Source organism: Chanos chanos, chromosome 8, assembly GCF_902362185.1.
Source record: "Chanos chanos chromosome 8, fChaCha1.1, whole genome shotgun sequence".
Taxonomy (NCBI): domain Eukaryota; kingdom Metazoa; phylum Chordata; class Actinopteri; order Gonorynchiformes; family Chanidae; genus Chanos; species Chanos chanos.
The window spans coordinates 22,884,006-22,909,425 of NC_044502.1; the positions used below are offsets into that span (position 1 = coordinate 22,884,006).

Genomic DNA, 25,420 nt, shown 5'->3' on the forward strand with positions numbered 1-25,420 from the left:
TATATGGATGATCGTGGCACTTCCCTATGCCTTTTTGTCACTGTATCACTGTTGTGATTTATTACTCCTTCTGACATAGTTTATGGAAAGTTGCTCCACAGCTCAACTCAAAGAGGCACAGTTTCGGTTTTGGGCTGTTTTTGGCTTGTTTTGATGCCCCTTAATTTTGAACACAATATCTACTTATGTTTGAGCTTTTTCCTCTTTTGACTACTCACATCTGAGACAGTATAGCCAACTGTGCTTATAGGTGCTTTCGCACCGAACAGTTCTAGGGTCTCATTTGATAGGAACTACTTCCTGGGGAGCTTCCCATAGAACTACATACGTTCTAGGGCTTTTTTTCTGTTTGCATTGGCACCGCCAGTAGGAACGCTGAAGTGAAGTAAGCAGGTTTACAGTATAGCAATATCACGCTAAAAGCTGTTGTTTATGGCTAACCAGGATAGCTGCACATTTTTAAGTACAAATTTAATGACTTTTAAGACCTTTTAAATACACCTACGTCACAAGGTTCCTATTACGCTGCGAAGGTACCTACCCTGAAGTAGGAGCTAAAAAAGCCCCTCAAAACGGCGTTCTAAGAACTATGATCGTTCTAAGTTCCTGTGATGCGAAGACGCGAAAAAGGGGGTACTTTCCCCAATAGTTCTAATAACTATGGAAAAGTTCCTCTGATGCGAAAGCACCTTATGTCTTGCAGTAAAAATGAGAGAGCAAGATATTTAATCACTGTCTCCCTCAGGAATTTTGTTTTTTTATTTTTTGTTGTTGTTATTGTTGTTATGTTTGTCAAGAGAACATGGTTACAACAGAAAATAGCATTATGGGCAGATGTGGTCACAATCTTCCTAAGAGTAGATGGTTGCGGGCAGAATATCTGTGGGAACAGGCAGGGAGAGGCATAAATGTTGGGCTGTGGGTATAAATATACAAAATTTCCAGTTGTGGTAAGGTGGACCTAAACTACATGAGCAAAATGCATGCTACACCATGACAGAGTCACTTTAACCCTTCACCATGTGATACAAGCATTTGGGCCTGCAGGTAGCATGCACCACACATGCACGCACGCACGCACGCATGCGCACACACGCACACACACACACACACACACTCCCTGGTGCCACTTTCTTTCAAATGTTTCCAAAGGTGTCTGGCTTTTCTGTCATCAAGAAATAGATAACAGCAAATCTGTTTTCAGGTGCTTTCAAAATAGTGTTGCTATGACTTAGTCAGAGGACTTTCCCTTCCAACTGCCGTGTAATTGCAATGTTGATTTATGTGAAATTGTTTGTGCTTAGGCCTCCATGTAGGCATGGAGAGGTTTTTCTTTTTTTCGAATTGGATGCAGTGTTTGATCACACAGATTGCATCAAAATGCTGAAAAATAATTCAGTGATAACTCACTCCACATCAGCTAAGTGCCCTACATGAAGTGCCACTGTTTTCTAAGGAGCTAACACAATACTGAGACAGGATGTGTCTGGTTAGTGTCATTATATTTAGCTAACGTTGCTGTCTAGCTTTACATCAGGCTCACAGGCTATTGTAGCTTGTTATATTCATTGCTGTTTAAAAATGTCAAATATAAGCAAGGTACTTTCTGTGTTAAAGAATTCCTTATGGTTATTGACGCTTAATCTGATTTTTCTTCTATTACTCTATTACTGCTCCTTTTTTACAGTTTTTGCAATTGCTTACACACTTGTTACAGAATTTGGCTCATTGTGGCAAAACTCTACACACAAGCCAAATAAGACACAGCACTTGGAGATAAACATCTCACTTCCATTTCAAAATGAAACTCTGCAATCAAAACTTGACAATCCTTTTTCAAAATGGCATTTTTGCAACAAAATGATACACACACGCACCATTTGAAGTCCTCTTTGAAAGCAGCAACAACACACTGATGTACTTTATACCAAACACTGCTGTCTTTTGTATTATGTATACCTTTTTACAGTTTTTACCAATTGCTTACACACTGGAAGTGAATGCCTAGACCAAACCAACAAAACCTTAGCTTTTGTAACCATGCCTTAAACAAAGGCACCAAAACTACAAACACATTTTCTGCTTTGCACTTTGTTTGCGATTCTGTAACACACTGCTTGCAAAACACTACACACTGTTTCTTACATTAGACACATTGTTCATGAATGAAACCTATTTTAATCATGGGAAAACACTTTAATTAGAAATGCAAAACATACCTGAAATTGACAACACCCAAACACACATATGAAAACACTTGTACAGTAATTGAACACCAATCAGTCTGAGCCTTAGCACTACAAATAGACCTCAGGTAAGCTTTTGGCAGGGGTGGGGTGTCAGTGGGGGCTCCTGCAAGGAGATTGCAAGGTGTTCTCCATCACCATAGGCGCTTTCGCATCGAACAGTTCTAGGGTCTAATTCGATAGGAACTACCCCTTGTGGAGCTTCCCCTAGAACTACATTCGTTCTAGGGCCTTTTTTCTGTTTACTTTCGCACCACCAGTAGGAACGCTGAAGTGACGTAAGCCGGCCGACGGTATAGCAGCTAAGAGCTGTTGTTTACGACTAACCAGGATAGCTGCACATTTTGAAGTACAAATTTAATGACTTTTAAGACCTTTTAAATACCTCCAAAAGGAAAAAAAAGAACCATTACTGCGGCAAAAGAAATCGACAAACTAGACTACAGTATACACAATAAGTTTTATTGAATTTGAATGACTCAAATATTGATTGCACATTAGATAACCTATAACTGCCTTCTCATTAACGAAAATAAAACTGTATGGCGATAGACCCAGTCCAATGGAAAAAATAATTTCCCAATGCATTTACCACCGCAGTAGCAGTGAATGACTTGATGGGCATAGTACTTTTCGGGTGCTAGCATAGCGCTTGTGCCTGACACTTGCTCGCAGCATCGTGTTTTTTTTTTTTTTTTTCCTTTTTCCCCGCCGCAGCCCTCAAATCGTAAGCTGGATAAACACATTCTTATTTTAGGTTAAAATGCGGATCACAGCTGCACAAGCGGACACACAAGCACCTACCGAAGCGGAGTGTACGCTACCTCTTCAATGTACAAATATACATTGGACGTTGCAAAATGGTCATTGTGTGCCCCCTCCTACAATTCCAGACATTTTGAGACATAAATAACAAAAGCTAAATGAAATACGTTCTAAAACTTTATATTTTGCACGGATCTTTAAAAATGGCGGTTGCAATCATTGCATACCTGCGTCTGGACCAATGGCTGTACACCTACGTCACAAGGTTCCTACTGCGCTGCGAAAGTACCTACCCTGAAGTAGGAGCTAAAAAATCCCCTATAAACGGCGTTCTAAGAACTATGATCGTTCTAAGTTCCTGCGGTGCGAACACGCGAAAAAGGGGGTACTTTCTCCAACAGTTCTAAGAACTATGGAAAAGTTCCTCCGGTGCGAAAGTGCCTCATGCCACCCTAGGTGGCTACAATACAGCACACATAATCACATTTCTGGATGTACTACATACTTTACAGACCAGAGCAGCCCAGGTTTGTTGTGTTCTGGGAAAATGTTAGTTTCCACCAGGCTGCTCTGGTCTGAGTCCAAGACCACAATAACTTCACAGTTTTATACTTTATACTTACTCCCCATTTCTCAGTCCTGCTGAGGAATTCTTTTCGGATTTCCTAGTCACCACTGAGAGAGTGTATATAGTGTTTACAGAAGTAAATGTTGTCACATTTTCATTCATTTATTGATATATTTGTTTACTTGCTTCCATTTTTTAAATGAATGCAAAAACCACCATAGGAGAATGTGAGTATAAGTGTGTATATTTTAGTTTAATTTAAACAGAGTTCAAACTGGTTTTAAAGTGTGCTTTAAATAAGCATTATGCAAATAAATAATTAAATAGTATCAAGTCTTGATTTATTAATTTACTTTAGAATAAACTTTATTCAGTTATTCGATTCAGAATTTCCAACTCTTGTTTCATAATGGAAGTAGAGGAATACTGCTTGAAATCTGGATTACCAGGTAAAGACCTTCCATAAAGTCCTTCCAGGCTCTTTTAGAATCCTGGGTAACAGTTGCACTTTTATTTATCTGAAATTTGCTTTATATCAGTTCAGAGGAGGCTGGATGCATGTGCAAGTGGGATTTTATTGAATGAGAACAAGGCGGCAGAAAAACACAAGGAACAGGCAAAAAGGAAACAGGAACGCTGCATCAATCAGACAGTGCTAGAGGGAGGAGTGTGTAGGGGCACCTGAGTGGCCAAAGGACCAGGAATCACTGACCTAAGAAGGGACACATAAAATGAAGGTGAGATGTGATAATGTGAGGGTAACTGGAGTGTATAAGTAACCTGGTTGACCCTCTAGAGGACTCTGAATGGCCCCACAAAATGGGACTGAGCTTCAGGCATGGTAAGTGGACTGTGAGTCCCCAAGTGGAGAGCCAGACTCGATCCCCTAGACGGTGTTCTGGTGCGTCTGGGTAATATCCAGAAGTAAGTCTGACCATGACCCCCAGCCTCTCCATAAAGGCTCTCCAAACACAAGACGTGAACTGGGGACCACAATCACATTATCTTGATCCCTCCAGCCAGCGTCTCCACTCCTCCAAGGCCAACTTCACTGCCAGCAGCTCCCGATTTCTTACGTCGTAGTTCCACTCAGCGGGTGACAACTTCCTGGAAAAGAAGGCACATGGGTACATCTTGGCAGGCTCACCGTGATGTTGTGACCGCCCCAACGTGCACATCCAAAGCATCCACCTCCACAATAAACTGCTTCTGTGGATCCAGTAGTTTGAGAGTTGGAGTAGACGTTAAGCGGGTCTTGAGATGTTACAAAGCAGCCCTGGCGTCCTCACTCCATAAAAGTCATCTTGGTTTTCCTTTCAGAAGGGCTGAGAGGAGAGCTGTGATCATGCTTAAGTTTCTGATGAATTGGCGGTAAAAGTTGGCAAACCCCACAAATCATTGTAATTCATGGACTGTTTTAGGTTCCGGCCATGTCATCACTGCACTGATCTTTTTTCTCCTCCATTCGCACTCCCTCTGGGCTGATGACATAACCGAGGAAGGAAATAGTTGTCCGATGGAATTCACACTTCTCTGCCTTCACGAACAGCCAATGGTCTAGGAGGCAATGAAGCACTTTGCGAACTAGCATCACGTGATCATGGAATGTTGACAAATGTATGAAAATGTTGTCAGTGTAGACAATGACGAACCTTCCCAACATGTCACGCAGCACAGCGTTCACAAAGGCCTGAAAGACAGAGGATGCATTCACCAGACCAAATGGCATAACCAAATACTTGTAATGGCCAGAAGTGGTACTCAATGTGGTTTTACATTCATCTCGCTCTCTGATACACACCAGATTGTATGTGCTCCAAAGGTCCAATTTCGTGAAAAACTGAGACTCCTGGAGCTGTTCAGTGGCCAATGGGACCAGAGGGAGTTGGTACCGGTACTTTACCGTGGTGGCATTCATCCCCTGGTAGTCAATGCAGGGTCGTAATCCTCTGTCTTTCTTATGCACGAAGAAGAAGCCAGCAGATGCAGGAGAGGTGGAATGTCGAATGCAGCTCTGCCATAATGCTTCCTAGATATACGTCTCCTTCAAAGATAGGGGGAACACTCAGCTACAAAGGGGTGATGTACTGGGGAGGAGATCAAGGGTGCAATCCTAGGGATGAGGAGGTGGGGGGACATGGGGTTTGGGCTTTGCTGAACACTTTTTGGAGATCATCGTAGTGATGAGGGATCTCTGGAATTACTGAGGCCACTGGACTCTCCATGGTGGTAAGCACAGGGAAACTGTAGAAAATACTCTAGGCAGCATGCTGAACAAGCCGCGATTTCCCCAACAGTTGAGCCATTAATGCTAATAAGATCACAGTGGCTTCTTTTTTCTGAAGTCAACAGTGAGCTCCATGGTCATAGCGATGGTCAGGGCAAGGTTATTATTGCTCCCATCATTACTGTTAAGGCATCTTAATTGGCGATTTTCCGTCAATGACACGTTTTTATGTAATGCGTTAGCTATATAGGCTACATACTAACATAGTTACATCACGATTAGTTCAAACAGAACTTGGTTTAAATTCAAGATCCCAATTTATCCCAATTTAAATGCTTTTTTGCAATACACAAAAGATTGAGAACACAAGGAAAAAGCACTGCAAAGATAGTTTTACAAATTGTAGTTTAACAAAGACAGTCACAAGTCGAATGTAACATTAAAGTGTAAGAGCGTTATGATTGTTGTTGGGAGGAAGATGGTTGTTGGGGCATATGGATAATGCGGTTGTTGGAAATAGTAAGAGAAAGTGCAGGGCTTGTCATTAAAGTGTCATACAATTGCATTTCGTTGTGTTGTAAGTGTTGAAGGTTGTTTTGTTGTCAGTACTCAAGGATTGCAGGTGTGGATGTTGTATTGCAGTTTCGTTGTTCAGTCATTTTAAACAGTTTTTAATGACACACGTGTATATGTAATGCATTATTTTGACACTGATAGTCACATCATGATTAGTTGAAACAAAGCTTAGTTTTTACATGATGCGTAAAATAGCAAGATTTGCTTGTTACTTATTCTGCTTGATCTGAGTGCAGCATTTGACATGGTTATTGTTAAAGCGCCTGGAAAATAAAATTGGCATTCATGGCCTGGCTTATTGTCATTGCACATAGAACAACTTCCATTGTTATGGTGATGATTTTCTTACCTATCAAGCACAATGACCGCCCTGAATTGGCTAACCATGAAGCATGACTTTGTGCTATTATGGATTGGAGGTCTTCAAATTTCCTGATGCTTAATGCAGGCAAGACTGAAATGCTGGTCATTGGTCCCCCTATGCATAAGCATCTTTTTAGTGATCTTACCCTAAATTTTGACAACTGCATCATCTCTCAAATCTCTTCAGCTAAAAACCTTGGTGTGATTTTTGACTCTAGTCTCTCGCTAGTCACTCATATCAAAAACACAATCAAAACTGCCTTTTATCACCTCCGTAATATCGCCTAAATTAGGCCCTTTCTAAGTATGGCTGATGCAGAAACCATTGTTCACGTATTCATCACGTCTCACCTCGATCACTGCAATGTTCTGTACTCTGGCCTGCATACCTCTAGTACCAAAAGTCTTCAGCTGGTCCAGAATGCTGCTGCCAGAATTCTTACCAGAACAAGGAAGTTTGATCACATTACCCCTGTCCTGGCTTCCCTTCATTGCTTCCCAATTCATGCAAGGGCAGATTTTAAGGTCCTCTTATTAACATATAAAATTCTACGTGGGCTTGGCCCTTCCTACCTGTCTGACTTAATTATACCCTATAACCCCCCTCGCACCCTGTGCTCTCAAGACTCTGGACTATTAGTCGTTCCAAGAGTTAAAAAGAAGTCCGCTGACTACTGAGCCTTTTCCTACTGCTTGCCCTTCTTCTGGAATGGTTTACCTAAAGAAGTTAGGGAGGCAAACTCTCTCCATACCTTTAAAACTAGACTAAAGACTTATCTATTTTATCAAACTTATGGATAATATAATTTTGATCTGACTTTGATATGGACATATAAAGCCCTTTGTGACTATAAATGGTGATATTTGGCTCTAAATAAACTTGTGTTATTATTATTATTATTATTATTATTATTATTATTATATCAAGATACCATAATTCCATTATCGCTTTAATTGTTAAGGCATTGTAATAGTTGAGGACGCAACGTGATAGCCTACTATAAAACTCGCTATGCAACGTATATTCAGGAGAAGAATGTACTCGTTTATGAAGTCCAAGCACTTTAATTAAATTAGTCTCAGTTGTAGGCAGCAATTGAGAATCGTCGCCAAAGAAACTTTCATTTCTAGAGGTGGCTGGGTATTCCGCCATTTTTAGCTGTCCGCTTCTGGATATCTGCTCCACACGGGTATGGTATGCACTCTAGTGGCAGATTTTCCAGTATTACAAGCATTGCCATTGACTCCCATTGTATTTTGAGATCATATTATATTGATTTTTTTTTAATGGACAGAGGCTTTGCCCCCCAACATCTGTAAACTTTCGCTTACACAAGGCACAAACCTAGCGGATTTGGTGTAGATAGCGGCTACCGTGGGAACTATATGAAATTATGATTTTATGACACAGGTAAGCTTTTCATCCAGGTAACTCTGAAATTATTGCAAATATCCATAAACCCAGTGCAACTGGATTAATAGACCCCTAGGGTTATGTCCAGGACCAAGTTTGACATTCCACAAACCTACAGCCTAAGTTGCTTAGGTCTTTGAAAAGTACCTTCAAAAGTGAGGTTTTTGTAAATATCTCGGTATATCTCGGTAATGTTTACTATTCCTTTACTTGAAAAATTTATGTAAAATTATTTAAACTAAGCTCACATTAACAGTTCCCAAACATCAAGGAGTATCTCCTCCCTCTGGGCAGAGACTCGCCCAAAAAGGATAGCAGCTACCCCGCCTCCAAATCAGATAAAATGCCAGGCCCCTGCTATCCAACAGTTCAACTACACACCTACAGCTTAGCTCCAGCTTATTGTGAGATGAGCTCCTGTTGTGTCAACTGTAATGTATTCCGTCTGTTCTGCGCTGCTCAGCTCTGTGAACAATCGGCCCAGTCTCACCACTCCTGAAGATCTGTGATGCTTAAATACTCTCCCGGTACCCACACCAAGTCTCACTCACGGTCTCCTACTTCCAACTCCAGTAACTCTGGTCTCTCATATGTGAGCGGGGCTTGGCCTGCTCTTCTTCTTCTTCATCTTCTTCTTCTTCTTCTTCTTCTTCCTCTTCTCCTTTCCACTCCTTCCCTCATTACCATTAGTGTAAGTAACTCTGCTAGAACATCACTCAGTTACTTACTTTTGGTTAAGCATACCTCTTCATGAGTAATAATTCACATACATATAAAGTTCAGGTATACTTAAGGGAGTGAGGATATTGTTACCACTGTCTATTTGTTGTTTGTTAGTCCTCTGTGTGTAGTTTAGATGTTGGTAAATGTGTGTACATATAGCGAATGTGCCTTGGTTCCACCTAAATTCGGATTTATTCAACATTCATTGTATGCCATTTGAATTTGGTTGTTGTAATAAACATGCACATTCAGATTCCTACTCTTGGAGTATATCGTAAATCTTTTTCAGGTTGCTGAATGTGGTGGTCCAGGAATTTGGTTTGCTAGAAGTATTGAATTTGAAGAGTATTATTGCACTTGCTACTTTAATGCTGTTATTTAATGTATGTTAAGAATAAGAGTTATTCTGAATAATGTCTAGGTTCAGAGAACTGAAAAAAGAAACATATTTACAGTCAAAAATTAGGTGAGATGCAGTGAAATGGAGAGGCATGTCTCTTTTGAGGACATTTTAAATAGTGGCTCTTGTGGATGGGCCAAAACAGTAAATACCACACCCAGCCATGTTCAGAGTGAACAACCATGCCACAGCAGATCCTTCAACAGCAATAAACAGAAATTTTAACAGCAGTTAAAAAGTAACAATGTAATAAGTAAAAACTAATCATTTAAAAAACTATGTTTACTGTTGGTCAGGAACAGTATCTTCCATAACACCAACACCATGCTCTCAAACTCTCAAACCCAGCAGTAGCCCGTAGCCCACTAGCCCACTCCCCCACTCGTGGAACTTGCACTGTTTTTTGCACATATTTATTACAGATATCACACCTAATGTCAGTTCCTCACTATCTACCTCGGGGACTCATTGCCCCTCCACCTGTTTTGCACATGTTATTTATTTATTTATTTATCAAACAGACCACAAAACAATTGTCTGTACTTGATCTCATTTGTACATCTGTATATAACTCATATATGCCTTATCCCTTGCACTTTATCTGTAATTATTGCCTTGTCAGCAACTTCTTTTTATTATCTGTATATATTTCATGTTTATATAACCATATATCACATATACTCTCACCTCATTAACACTTTATTCTACTATTCTACTATTCTATTCTAGTACTGTAAACTGCATTTCATTGTACTATGTCCAATGACAATAAAGTTGAATCTAATCTAAATCTGATGTAATTTTTTGTAGCTTGTAGATTTCTAAGGAAAACATTCACATGCTCATATTGTCTGTAAGGTTGTGAACCAGCACTTCCTTTTAACTGTTACTGAAAATTTCATCAGAATGTAATATGCAAAAAAAAAAAAAAGCTGGCAGAACATACAGTAATTATAGCACAATTTACAGCTGCAAGCAACAATTATGAGCTAGGCTAATTTCTGGACTAGCTGCACTGGCTTAGCATACACCACAGGTCTCAAAGCCGAAAAGAATTCAAACAGTATACAAAAACATGAATGGACGGCTAATTATAGACAGTTAATAAATAGTTGTAAATAAATTAGAATAGATATTACAAAGCTTACCTGTTCATCTCTTTGGCAGTCTCTGCCTCCCTTGTTGTAGCATCTGCATTTACCTCCCATTGAGTAAATTCTGACATTTACTGACTCCACTTTAAACTTCAGCTTTATAAACTTGAATGAAGGAAGAAGTCCTGAGATTCAGAGTCTGAAATGTTCTCTACAAACTGCATTCTCTGTCCCTCCCCTCTGTCCCTTTGTCCTTTTGTGTCTCTCTCTCTCTCCCTCTGTTATTCTCAGGTTCTGTGATACTGAGTTTCATGGTCCTCTGCCAGTGCAGGAAGACTGGATCAGACACCTACAGCAGCACATCCTTAATCTCAACTGCAACATAACCACTGCCCCCTCAGCAAACACAACGGTCAAATATGAGACTCCCAGTCTTCTAACTCCAAATTCTGCTGCTATGTCCACTTCCACTGCAACCACACCTATCCTACTACCCAGCCCCAATGCCACATCCACAACAACTTCTGCATGTACTTCCACACCTGCAGTGGCTTCGGCAGTTATTTCAACGGAGTCTCCCAAAAGAGCCCATCCATCCACCTGGCTCATTACTAATATGCAATAGTTTCTGAAGTCTTCGCCTTTTGTTTTAGCCGTATTTCTTAAATTGAATCATCTTTCTGTTGTTGCTTTCAGACCATTACTCTTTTATTATATGTTTATATAAAGAAAACTTTAGAGAAAAGTTTAGAACAACTGTCTCAGCCAGGCCTACATAGCTTGCAGCTATTTAAACTGAAGAGAGGGAGCTTTCCATTGCAATTCCGATTTTCTTTTCTTCAGTCAGTACAATTTTAAGCCCTCAAAATAGAGACTGTGCTTGGAGATGTACCCACATGTTTTTTGGGTTTTTCTTTTTGCTTTGTTATTTGGCTTGATGTGTTTTGTGGATGAGGACTGAGTGAACAAGAGAATCGCTGTATGAAGTTATGACTGTCTTATTCTTCACTCAAGGCACAAACATGGACATATTTGTGAATATGTACTATATCCATATTTTTAAGCTGTTTTTTGTAACCCCTTTGGAAATTGATTTCTGATGTACCTAGCAAAGTACCCAACAGAGTGTTCATTACTTGCTTCAGTCAACCTCCATACAAGTCTAGGTGAAGGTGGTAATTTTGTCTGAGTGTTACATGCACATCCCTTAAGCCAGTCCTATTTTTTTGTCTAAAGGCTTAGCTCTTCTCATTGAGACATAGTTGTAGATATGGTGCTTGACTTTTTAAAGAGGTATGTCCCCATTGTGAGGCCGTTTCAAATGAATAGCGAAGACTGAATAGACCTCTAAGAAACTTGATAAGTAGCCAGTGTTTGTGTGGTTAAAGGAAAATAGCCCTGTTTTATTACAGAACACTACATTGCTGCAGCTGCGCAAAAGCTTGATATATTTTGCAACTTGTTTTGCACTGAGCTCAAATTGTATTTCTAAAAAGTGTCACCTAATTGTAGTATCTTCATATCATATTTTAAAAATCATTTAATGAATCAGCCAACACGAAACCACTCCAAAATCAGTTAAATTCCAAATAAAAGCCTGTTGTCAGCATCCACTTGTAAGGAGAGCAGAGCGCTGTCATTTTCCATAGTGTTCTAAGAGATCTGTCAATATACAGGGATTCTAGAACATTCTTACAACAATTGTTTAAAAATCCTTTGGGTTGCAGTCATCTAAGTCTGTTCACTTACTCTGAAATTCAAAATCTGCAACTTTGAAATTTGACCAAAACTTTTATGGCAGTAGAATTGATACTGAGGAAAAACTGACAGTCATATCAGTAATTTAATTTTTATTTGGGAAAAAAAAAAGTTTATAAAGGACATGATTTAGTTCATTTCTATTTGTTAATGTCTTATTTGTGTGCAGATTAGTTCATATGTGTTTTTCTCACTGTTGTCCTAATAGGTACCCCCTTTCCTTTATATCATGTCTTATGTGGTATGTGAGTGGGATGTCTGGTACATTCGAAGTCACTTGTTAGGAGTGAAAACCTTAATCATTAGGTTTATCTGGGTCTTTTTGCAAAATATATATATATATAGTCTTGCTATTGTTATTATTGTGAAAAGCATTTGATATAAATTCATCCTTAGATGACAGCAGTAACTTCTCCTTCATTGCCTCTTCAGACAACCCCATGGTTTTCTCGAGAAGTCTGCCATGTAAATGTTTTTTCTTCCCCCAACATTTAAACAGTTGAGCAGAAGAGTTCTGTCACATGCCATGTTTTGGGTGTCCTGCCACCCTCAAGCTCATTTTGTGGTCATTTTCTGTAATAATGCTGTCATAGCTTAGACCACTTTTTTTTTTTGGCACTCAACATGTGATCCAAACCCAAATAGTTTAGCTGAGTTCTCCAGTCCTCAGCCCTTGAGGTGGCCTGCTCAGACACCAGAATTGGCAGTATCTATCTTTCTCAGCATCTAAACACAAACTTATGAGCTCCCCAGGACTACAGGACCACACCTCAATATGTTACATGACAGTAAAAGTACATTCATTCAGTGTTTGTCAAACCAGACTTTTTGGTTCAGGCACCAGGCTGACAAATAGAAAAGGGCAAAAGTTTAAAAGAGAAGGGTAAAAGAGGACAGAAAATAAAGAGAAAGGGAAAAACAATACTGGCTTTGCCTTGTATTATTAAAATTATGGTAACAGAAGGGTACCTAATGCTCCAAGAAATTGTAACAATGGTGGGTTCAGTCTCTTGGCATTTGGAATCAAAACTTGTGCCATATAGACTCAACACTATGTGTCGTATCTTACACAGTCACAGAGCACTGCAATATAATGACTAAAACAGAAAATAAGAGAAATAAGAGTGAGTTCCTAGCTAGTACTAAGTGTGAGAGTGAGCAGCAGTGTCTGGTAGAAAGTGGTTCCAACGTCTTTTGGCTGGAGAGGATCAAAATTAATGCTCTACACAACTCACACAAACTGCTTTAACAAAATGCAGGATTGAAATCAAAATATGAGGCAAGAAGAAATAAATAATCAAAGAAATAATTCCAACAATTTGACAGAGATAATGCAAAATACTTCACATACACAATCCTGATTTCTAAACTTCATAAAATCAAACCTAATCAGTTCCCCTCTCCTCTGCATCTCTCTTGTGTTTAGCACCCATAGAGCTTAGTGTGCAGTGGATAAAAGAGAATAGAGAAGAGAGGATCATTAGGATGACAGTGGATGGAAAGAGAAAAGAGAAAGGAGAACCTATCAGGATGATAGTGGATAAAAAGAGAATAGATAAAGGAGACGTGTTTAGGATGATAGTGGATAGAAAGAGAATAGAGAGAGGAGAACCTTTTAGGATGGTAGTGAGAGTCCTCCAGCTTTTCTGTTTCTACTCATAGTTATTATTTCCAATCACTAATAAACACTAATAACCTCCCCAACTGCATTAACTGGAATGAATGGGGTTGTCCTCTTAAGCCACCTTTAGAAGCACTGACTTTTTATAAATCTTTGCACACTAAAAAATGTCTCGTATTTAGTTTTACTTTTTCGTTTCAAGAATGTTAGCAGATACATTCATGGCCGTTAATATTAGTCACCTGTTCAAAACTTATGCGTTTTTAGAATTGGAGTTTGTGCCAGTGCATCTAACTTAGATCAAACCCTTCACACCAAAACATAAAATGTGTTCTAGCTGAAAGTTGACCAGAGATTGTGCTGAATTTTTTTTGCTGTAAGTAGAAATACAATGAAGTATTGTATTTTTTGGTATGCAGTTGTCTTTGTTTCTTAAATCATCTGCCTCACTGTGTTACATTTGTGTCTTACATCACACATGTTGAACACCGTGAAGAGTGGTACTTTTTGTTATTTTTTAAATATTTCTGCTTTTCTTTTTTAAAAAAGGGGTTCTCTGCTTTCTCCCTTTTGTCTGTGATGGTGGAGGACAGTTACATGTGTTACTTCATTGTTATAGGACAGCACTATACAGTTGCCTAAGTCTGAAATGAAAAGATAGCAGATAAATACAGAAATAAAGTGAATTCAGATTTTATTTGGAGTTCATTTAATACACTCATTTATAATGATTTATTTGTAATATTGATATTTGCTGTGGGGACAGGAACACTTGTGTGACAGACAACATGTCCATTTCTATAGCAGAAAATGTAGCCCGCGATCTATACTTTTCAATTTATGTGGTCTTCTTTGTTTAGCTATTTCAAATATGTGAATAGTTCTGAAAGGTGCTGCACATATGAGTGCTTCTTGTACTGGCACATGAGAACTCAGCTGGGATGATTAGCTTTTTTGGCTGAGATTCATGCTAACTAATTTAATGCATTGACTTGATTTGTGCTTTGATATTTTTAATGTGCCTTTTGAAAAGCATGCCCATTTACTGCATGCCTGAATACCACAAATCCAATGCTACAACACAAAACCAAATGTTGCTGAGCAGCTCAAAGATGCACTTTTACCAGGGATGGATGAAAGCGTGACAAATTGATGGATGGATAGAGGGAGTGTGTAAGTTCACATGCAAGCCAAACCAAGAAACGCATATGATCTTTTAAAAACAGCCGGAAAACCCCTGCCCTGTAAAGTTTTAAGATAAAATGTATTTAAAAGAAATTCATGCTAAGAACAGGAAGGGTCTTCATCCTACACAAGATTCTGAACTATTGCTCTAAATAGCCTTTCCATTTTGACCAAGTCTTTCCTCAATACCTAACATTCAGTGTGAGCCACAAAGGACCACTGATAGTGGAATTCAAACACCCTCAGCCTTTTTGAAAACTGACTGAAAAATAAGTACACCAGTGAAAGGAATCATTACAAAAGACTTCTGGTAAACTAGTACTCTCTATCCACACATTCAGATTACCTGCTTGGTATCTAGGAGAGGAAGTATTCTAATGTGAAATGCTGAAAAAAGGATTGCTCTGTTTCTTTAAGTTGCTTTGCTTAAATGGCCATATTTTCAAAATGAGGCAATAACCCATGAATTTATGCAGTGCCAACCATGAAAGATTGCTCATATTTCTCTGACTGTTTGAATTCCCCAAAGTGAATATGTAGATCAAACTGTATTTATGGAACTGTAAAATAAACTAGAATTATTAAGTGCTCTAAGCACCACTACTCATGCAAAATGATCTTGATTTTTTAATTGTGAATTTAACTCAATTTTGATGCTGTACATTTGTATCAACATATTTCTGTATTTGCAGTAAGAGCCCTGAGAGTCAATTCTGTTTGTCCATTTCCAAGCCAGAAAAATGATGCTTGCGGTAATGCATATTGACTGATATATGCTGTGGTGACAACCTGTCATTATTTTGTTCTGCTATTAAAGGGCTCTCAAAACATCATCTAAGGACACTGCTGTAGGAGCTCTATTCTATTTGCAGAACTGTTCTGTACACAATTAGTGGGGAGGAAAGATAAATCAGTTTTTTATCTTTACTCCATCATGCTCACGTTTCTTAATGCTGATATTAACAACATGAGCTGTATTTCACTGGCTACAATGGCTGAATTTTTCAATATTGATATTAAGATTGAGATTGAGATTGAGATTTAGATTACTTTATTTGTTCCATAGAGAAATTTGTCTTGGACATAAAGACTGCTACAAACAGTAATAAACATTCACAGTACATTCATAATATTAACAATATCAACTGGAAACAAATAGAGTGCACAGGCTATTTCAGCCTTTTACATCAATTATCTCCTTGTCATTAAAGTAAGAAAACATGACAATGATTGAATCACTTCTTTAAATTCGATCCCATGCTGATATATTAATGTAGTTTTATGACATTAATATTCATCTGAATAGCAAAAACTTTGTTACTTAGTTGTTATGAAGTCTACTGATGACGACACATATGCAGTCATATTCACTGTAATCAACATAAGAGAATATGGTTTGCATCATGAAGTTTCCTTCTGGACACCTCTGTCTGCTTTACCTCAAACTGTGACCAATGGCCATCATTCCTCAGTGTTCCACTCCTGAACTTCATATAGGTGCTGGTGACAGAGTGGTCCCTGAGGCTGGCCTACAGACCATTATATGTTGTTAACCAGCTCTTGCCTCAGCCAAAGTTATAACTAGACCTGCTCAGGTTCTTCCACAAAAGCCTGCGATGCCTTCATCAACTTTGCCGTGTGATCTTTACTTTCCTGGCAAGTTCAAACCACTGGGCATGTTTCGAGGGCAACATATTGTATAGGACTCTGATGAAGAAGCTGAGTCTGGCTTGAGGTGTTTTCCACATGCCTGACCACTCAAAGGTTCTGTGAGCAGTGCTTACCCACATTGCCCAGCCTCCCTGTTGTCCATAAGTGGTTGACTTGATCTTGTGCAGCTCCTCTTCTGGCCTCTGTGACCTCTGTGATCTCCAACTCCTTTCTTTCCCTTTTTTTGGTTCTAGACCACTGAGTTGGTGTCTCTAACCATCCTGTCCTGGTCAGCTTTATTCCTTTGACTGAGAACCTCCCAACGTTGCAGTCTGCTGATGGCTTTGACTCCTGGGTATTGGGTCTATCGTCCTTCTGCCAGTTGAGTGGTCTTGCACAACTTCAGAGGTAACATCACATGTTGTAACCATGTGAACTGGTAAAACCTCATCTTATACTTTCTGGTTAACACCTAGAAGCTGCCTCAGGACAAACTTCCCTGCCTGTTTATTAGACATCTACTGTGCATTACTCCCTGAAGCTTCAGTGGAAGTCTCTCCACTGTCCCTACACAGTGGTACTGTCTACAGACACTTCTTTGGTTTTCCATCCAGCTTCACAGGGGAGGAAGCTTCAGTCTTGATTATAGGCAGTAGGCGATTTGTAGGAGGACGAGGGGGGTGCCATCCCCCTTGTGGGTGATTATGCCCCCAAATTTACTTGTTAAATTTGTAGAACAACATAGTCCCTGCCGATCAATTACTAGGTTATACTATTCACATCTTTGGGGACTTCTGGCAGTTCAGTGAGTTTGGCAACTGGGCTTAAATATGTGTTGTCTTTGATGTCCACTTCAGCAGTCCATATCTTCCTGTCATCACTTGCAATCACCTTACTCACCTGTCCAACAGGCCACTTAGCTTGAAGGAGTTCAGTATCCATCACAAGGACAATCTGTCCAATGGAGAGGTCTCCAGTAGAGCTCTTCCACTTATGCCGCAGCTGAAGGTTGGGCAGGTGGCTCCAGAAGTGGTCTGCAATGACCTGGCTGTGTCGGTAGCATTGTCGTCCCAGCAAAGCATCAGATCCGTACAGGGCCTGCGGAAGGGAGGCATCACGCTGCCCCACCAATAGCAAGTTGGGTGTGACTGGGTCTGGGTCTGCCACATCCGATGATACATATCCTAGGGGTTTTAAATTTAATATTCCTTCTACCTCCGCTAGCACTGTCATTAGAACCTCCTCTGGCACGGGCTGGTCCCGCAGTGCCACTTGAGAGGCAGCCTTGACAGATTTTGTCTCCCTTTCCCAGGCTCCTCCAAAGTGTGGTGCATGGGGTGGATTGTATCTGAAAGAGATGCTTTGTCCTACCAGCTGTTCTTTGAGGGAAGGTTCGCAAGGGCTTCTTGGAGTTCTCTGTCTCCTCCCCAGAAATTAGTACCCTGGTCGCAGAGAAGCTCAAACGGTTTCCCTCGTCTAGCCACAAATCTGCGGAGGGCAAGGAGGAATGAATCGATATCCATATGGCAGAGGAGGTCCAAATGGACGCACCTTGTAATAAGGCACTTGAATATTATTCCCCACCTCTTTTCCTGTCTTCCGCCTATTTTCACAACATAAGGGCCAAAGCAGTCGACTCTTGTGGACCAGAAAGGGGGCTGATTCAGGCGGAGCCGGGCAGCTGGTAGGTCATCCATTGGGGGAACTGCAGGTCCTTTATACCACCTGCAGCATTCTGTGCACTGCCTCTGTTTTCGGATGGCCTGACAACCCTGCAGTATCCAGTATGACCTCCTGAGCTCTGCAAAGACTCTCTCTGGACTGGAGTGAAGGAGTCGATTATCATAGTCTTTGATCAACAATCTAGTTACAGTGTGATCAGGTGAGAGGAAGATTGGATGGAGAGTGTCTTCTTCCAGCTCTTCAGCTTTATGGAGTCGACCACCAACTCTTATCAGTCCAAGAGTTTCGTCCAGGACAGGTGAGAGTGTGTTAAGACTGCTGCTTGGATGTACATACTTGCCAGCCTTGAGTGTTTTCACCTCCTCAGGGAAGCTCTCGAGTTGTGCTCTCTTCAGCAGGGCCACTTTGGCTTCAATGCGTTCAGATGCAGTCATAGATACCGAGGCCGCCCCATGGAGGGCCTGATGAGTGGTGAGTAGTAGGTCATCCCACGATTCGCAGGCACCCAGGTCAGGAAATGATGCATCAGTGGTGGAAACCGTGCCACAGAAAGTGCCTTGTTTGAGCTCCACAGCATCCTCCACAATACTAGCGGGGCAAACGGGCTAGTGTTCGGGGGGATACTGAAGGAAAAAGGGACCATGATGCCACTGACTGGGCTGTGAAAGTTGGACTAAACTCAAACCCCTGGTTATGTTGTCGGCTGGGTTATGCTTAGAATCTACGTACCTCCAGTTCGCAGCTCCTGCCAGCTCTTGAATTTCTGTGACACATGTTCCTACAAATACCTTGTATTGCTGGGACTCGGACTGGACCCACTTTAGTACAGTGGTGGGATCTGACCATAAGATGGTGCGTCTAATGGATAGTGTAAGTTGAGGACTTTGGCAAGTTGATCTCCATTTAGCGCTGCACTCAATTCCAGACGTGGGAATGATAATTGGCGCTTGGGTGCAACCTGTGATTTAGCCATGACAAAGGAGACATGGGCATGAACAGCATCATCCACCACCCGCATGTAAGCAACAGATCCATACGCTTTCTCTGATGCATCACAAAACATATGTAGCTTCACTTCTTCAGTTGTGATTTTGAATGTTGGAGTGTAAAGCCAGGGAATAGTTACATTTGCAGATCATGCAGCTCAGATTCCCATGCCTGCTATATTGGCAGTAGCTCGTTCTGAATGGGCTCATCCCACTGGCGTTCAGTCCACCACAATGCCTGCACAAGTGTTTTAGCCCTGGTGGTGTATGGGATTATAAACCCCAGGGGATCATACTGGCTAGCAAGCATGCAATACACAGTGGGCTCTGACCTAGAGATGTGCCTGTGATTGTAGCCCAATACATCGGAGAGACAGTGCCAGCGATGGCCGAGAGTGGACTCTTGGGGCTGTGTTTTGTCTGCTGAGAGCCATAGTTCACTCGTCTCTGATCTGGCCTCAGAGGGGAGACGTGAAACTACCCCCAGGATGTTACTGGTCCACTGCCTGATATCAAAGCCACGCCTTATAAATAAATCTCTCATTTTGTCAATGAGTGCTCTAGCCTGCTGGGGACATGGTTGAGACTGGCAGTTGTCCACATAGAAAGCTCTTAAGAGTGACCCCATCACATCTTTGTTGCCCTCTACACAGTCCCTGATTTGCCTTTGGACTGCATAGGTGCCACAGCAGGGGCTGCACGTGTTCCCAAACGGTAATACCCACCACTCATATGTATCAGGCTTGCAGTCTCATTCCATGTCCCGCCATAGGAAGCGCAAGAAAGGCTGATCTTTGGGGAGAAGCCTCACCTGGTGAAACATTGCACAAATGTCAGCACTGATGGTGACAGCATGCTCTCTAAACCTGAGCAGTACTCCCAGTAATGGTGGACCTAAGGTGGTACCAGTCATTAGGTTGTTGTTGAGGTTGGGCCCCTGATACGTGAAAGAGCAGTTGAACACCACACTCGCCTTCTCATTATGGTACACCATATGATGGGGGATATACCAGGAGCCACGGGAATTCTCAGCTTCCTCACTGGAAATCTTCACAGTATATCCAGCCTGCTCCAGCTGGATATGCAGTTGTAAATGGAGGCCTGCTCCGGACTGTTTGCCAGCCATTGCTCAGTCCCTCTCAGGAGGGCTATCACAGCAGAGGGTGGAGCATGAAGCACGGCCGTAGCTCTTGTGCTGGAGATAGAAAAGAGGAGTGTAGGCAGAAAGTCTGTTCACGGGGCTGTTGAAGGAAGGTCGCTGGCCCTTGGATGGCCCATCCTAGCTGGGTACATACAGCAATGGGGCTGCCCGGTGAAGCCATGTGGACTGGACATATGGCTGTGATCAAATGTGGGTTGTCGGACCCAGTGAGTGGCTAGCTTGGTCCATGTAGACGACTGTGGATGCAGTACTGATGGTCAACACACTCAGCTTTTCTGTTGTTGCTACCTCATGCAAAGTGAGCAGGTGTTACTCACCACATGTAGAGCAAAGCTTTTTTAGAGTGCAACTGTCAGGCTTGTGACCTCTCCCACACCTCCAACACCTGTTGTGTTGTTTAATCCAATCTGCCTTCTGGGAGGTGCTCAGTGTTGTGAAGTCTGAGCAGCCACTGAGATAATGTTCATGGTTCTTGCAGTATGAACAGACGGGCTTGAAACGTTCACGCTTCTTTGGAGGTGACGCAGATGGTAGAGGGGACTTTGATGCAGATAGAATATTCTGCTCGGTATTCAATAACACTGTGGTGGGTTTTCCCTTTGGGTGCTTTGGGGGCCTTTGGCTCACAGCGTAGAGTTTCCCTTTGTATCCCCTCTGAGGCTCGGCAAGAGATCTGGAGGGCTTGAGCTTTAATTTCCATCCACGCAGCTAGGTCGACCAACGTGTATGTTCTAGCCGACCCACTTGTAACGAAGCCTCGCTTCAGACAGCGTTCCACAAAGGAATCTCTGTAGTTCACTGGCAGTTTGCTGAGCAGGGTGTCAATGTGTGAGCCGCACTGGAGCTCATACCTGGCAGGCCCATCAGTTTAATTTAGCAGGCCGACTAGTGAGTTGACAGCAGTACTGAAGTCTTCAAAGCCTTGAGCGTCTCCCAGTCGGACAGCAGAAGCTTGATGAAGAGCCTTCAGTTTGCTTTGGATGAGTGATTGCGGTTGGCCATATCTTTGTTCTAGGGCACGCATTGCACTGCTGTAAGGTTGTAGACTGTTAATATACCTCTTTGTGATCTGATGTGCGGCAGGAAGTTTCAACAGATCTAGCAGAACCTGAAACTTGTAATCCTCTGTCAAGTGTCGATGAGGACCTACTACAGTGTCCAAACCTTTTTTTTTTTTTAAGCCCGCCACCACCCCTCCAACTTGGGAGTCACATCGTACTTTTCTCTCTCTCTTTTTTTTTTTTTTTTCTCTTGTTTCTTTTATTGTGTACAGAGGAGACAGGTGGACAGGCAAACGAACAAACATGCAGACAGACAGGTGACATACTGTAGAATGACAGACAGACTGGTGAACAGGTAGACAAGGAGACAGACAGAAGGACAAAATCAATGAAAGGTAATAAGGGAGTGAGGGAAAAAGAAGAAAAGTAAAAAAAACAAACAAACAAACAAAAAAACAACTATACGTGGGACAAGTGGGACAAGACAAAGGACTGACGCTGTGATGGGGGAAGCAACGCCAATAATTATAATATGGAAACAGTAATAATAATAGTAACAACATTGATGACCATAATACTAATAAGGATAACAACAATACTGACAATAATACCATCATAATACTAGTACTACAGTTACTACTACTGCTAATAACAATAATAGTGATAGTTTCTTTGAAGTATGCGTGTGTGTGTGTGGGGGGGGGGGGGGGGGGGGGTTAGCTAGCAGGCAAATTCAGTGAATTTATGAAAGGGGCCCAGATTTTTTGAAAGTATAAGTTTTTGTGTTGGAATGAAATTCTTTCCATGGATATGTGGTCTATGAGAAGGTTTAACCATTGTGTGATATTTATTGTGTTTCTTGTTTTCCAGTTTAAGGGGATAGTTTTCTTAGCAATTGCTAGGGCGATGAGTATGGGTTGGGGGTTTTGGATTGGTGGGCTGATCACAGAGGTATCCCCGAGCAGACAGAGGGATGGAGAGAGCGGGATGTTACAGCTCATAAAAAGTGATATTCTGTCAGTAACTTGTTTCCAAAAGTTGTAAGTTGGTGGGCACAACCAGGTGGAGTGGAAATAATTGTCTGGGGTGTTCATTGTGCAATGTGAGCATATGTCTGAATCTAGTAATCCCATCTTATACATCTTGTGCTGGGTGATATGTGTTCTGTGGATTACTTTATATTGTATTAGTTGAAGATTAGTATTGTTTGTCATTGTGAAAGTGTTTCTACAGATTAGAGTCCAGAAGTCTGCATTGGTAGAGAGTGATAGGTCTTTTTCCCAGTCTTGGATGGGGAGGGATATTGTTTGGTCAGAGGATGATATTAGTTTGTATAATTTGGAGATTAGTTTTCTTAGTATTATTTATTTTTTCCATTTCTTCCACTAGTGGGGGTGGATGTAGGCTGATGTTAGTTTTATTAATTTTGGATTTTAGAATGGATTTTAATTGTAAGTACTGAAAGTATTGCTCTTCCCCTATGTTATACTTTTGCACCAGGTCCTGGAAAGTGATGAAGGTGTTATTCTGAAAGATGTGTTGGAGCTGTGTGATACCTCTTTGTTTCCAAGTGGTGGAGTGGAGTGGTGATTTGTTGAGTGTAAAGTCCGGGTTGTGCCATATTGGGGTGTATTTACATGGTGACACTGTGAATTTAAAGATTTTATTAATTTTCCACCAAGCTGTCAGGGTTGTTGAGATTACGGTATTTTTGAAGCAATCGTGGTGTTTTATGGAAGTGCTAAGGAATGGCAAGTCGGAGATTGAAATTTCTTTGCATTCTGACTGTTCTATTTCAATCCATGGGTTATTCTGTTGGTTGGGATGAATCCACTTTGAGATATACTGTAGTTGATTAGCCAGGTAATAATAGTAGAAGTTTGGTGCTTTCAGTCCTCCTTGAGATTTGTGTTTCTGTAAAGTTGCTAGTTTAATCCGGGGTGGTTTATTTTTCCAGTAGAATTTAGTTGTCATGGAGTTGAGTGAATTAAACCAGTTAGTAGTGGGTTGAGTTGGAGTCATTTTGAAGAGGTAATTCACTTTAGGTAGTATGGTCATTTTTACAGTTGCTATTCTGCCATTTAGAGAGAGTGGTAAATTTGTCCAGCGGTTTAAGTCATTTTCTATTGATTTTAATAGTGGAGTGAAATTAAGGCGAAACAACTCTGACAGCTTGGCGGAGACATTTATGCCTAGATATTTAACATTACTTGAAGAGGTGAGGGGCGTGTTTTTCGCTGTAGCGTATGAGTCAACACCGCAGATGGGTAAAATTGTTGATTTTGTCCAGTTTACAGTGTAGTCTGATATTTCAGAAAATAAATTGATAAGCTTCATGGCTTCTTGCAGGGAATTTGATGGGTCTTGGAGGCAAAGCAGTATGTCGTCTGCATAAAGGCTGAGTTTGTGGTGTGTGTTGGGGGTTTGAATTCCTTTGATGTTGTTGTTTTGGCGTACTGCAGCAGCTAGAGGTTCGATGAACAGGGCGAAAAGTGACGGTGAGAGTGGACATCCTTGCCTGGTCCCTCTGTATAGCATGAAACTCTGTGATGTTAGTCCGTTAGTAGAAACTGTGGCCATCGGTGAGTTATACAGTGTTTTTATCCATTGAATAAACGATTCCCTGAATCCAAACTTCTGAAGTGTTTTGAATAGAAATGTCCGGTTTACTTTATCAAATGCCTTTTCCGCATCTAACGAAAAAAGTATTGTTTTTGTTTTACTTTTTTGGGATATATTGATTAAATTGAATAGTCTGCGCATGTTATTTGATGAATCTCTTCCTTTGATAAATCCGGTTTGGTCTGAGTGGATTAGTGATGGGGTTACTCTTTCAATTCTGATGGCTAGCGCTTTACTGATAATTTTGAGATCGGTATTGATGAGTGATAGGAGGCGGTAGCTAGAACATAGGGTTGGGTCTTTGTCAGGCTTCAGTAGTACTGAGAGGAGTGCTGTGTTCATATGTGGCGGGATTTTTGAGTTTTGTTTAATATCAACAGTCATTCTAAAGAAAAGTGGGGAGATTGTGTGCCAGAAGTGCTTAAAGAACTCAGCAGGGAAACCGTCAGGTCCTGGTGCTTTATTATTTGGTATCTGGTTGAGGGCGTTATAGAATTCTTCCAATGATAATGGTGCATCTAGTTCATTTGCTGTTTCCTTGTTAAGCTGAGGAAGGTCAGTACTATTGAGGAAGGAGTGGATGTCTGTCAATTTTGGTTCATGATCTGAGGTGTATAATTTAATGTAAAATTCCCGAAATGTATTATTTATATCTGTAGGTGTTTGCATGGTTTCCCCTGCTGAGTTCTTTATGACCGGGATAATTGATTAGTCTTTGGCTTGTTTTAATTGGTTTGCCAGATATTTACCAGATTTGTTGCTGTATTCAAAATTGTCATGTCTTAGTCTTTGCAGTATGAATTGGTTTTTCTTGTTTATAATAGTGTTCAATTGAAAATTGGTTGTTGTTAATTCATTCAGAAGTTGTTCCATGGGATTATTAGCATACTTGACATTTAATTCTCTGAGTTTTTGTTCCAATTTCTTTTCAATCTCATTTTCCTTTTTCTTCTTGTGTGATGAGTATGATATGATTTTTCCTCTCAGTACTACTTTAGCAGTTTCCCACAGTAATGAGGGTGAGATATCCGGGGAATCGTTTATTTCCATGAAGGATGTCCATTCTTCTCTGAAGAAAGTGTTAAAATCAGGATCTTTAAGCAGCGAGATATTGAAACGCCATCTGGGTGAGGGTTGTTTAAATTGTTTAGTGTTTAGATATCCCCATTTTCTCCCAGTTTCCCTTCTCTCCCAATTTTCTAAGCAAAGATAGACACACAGACGCAGAGAAATACAGAAAGAAAGACAAAGACAAACAGATAACAATGAGATAGAATAGAACATAGAGAGGGAGAAAGAAATATATATATATATATATATATATATATATATATATATATATAGATGTGTGTAGGTAGTGTGTGTGTGTGTGTGTG

The 25,420-nt window shown here is 40.9% G+C and overlaps 1 pseudogene; it reads left to right on the plus strand.

Annotated features, from left to right (window-relative positions):
• Positions 1-6,790: 6,790 nt before the first annotated feature.
• On the plus strand, positions 6,791-7,522 carry LOC115819474 (uncharacterized; annotated as a pseudogene).
• The last annotated feature ends 17,898 nt before the right edge of the window (positions 7,523-25,420 follow it).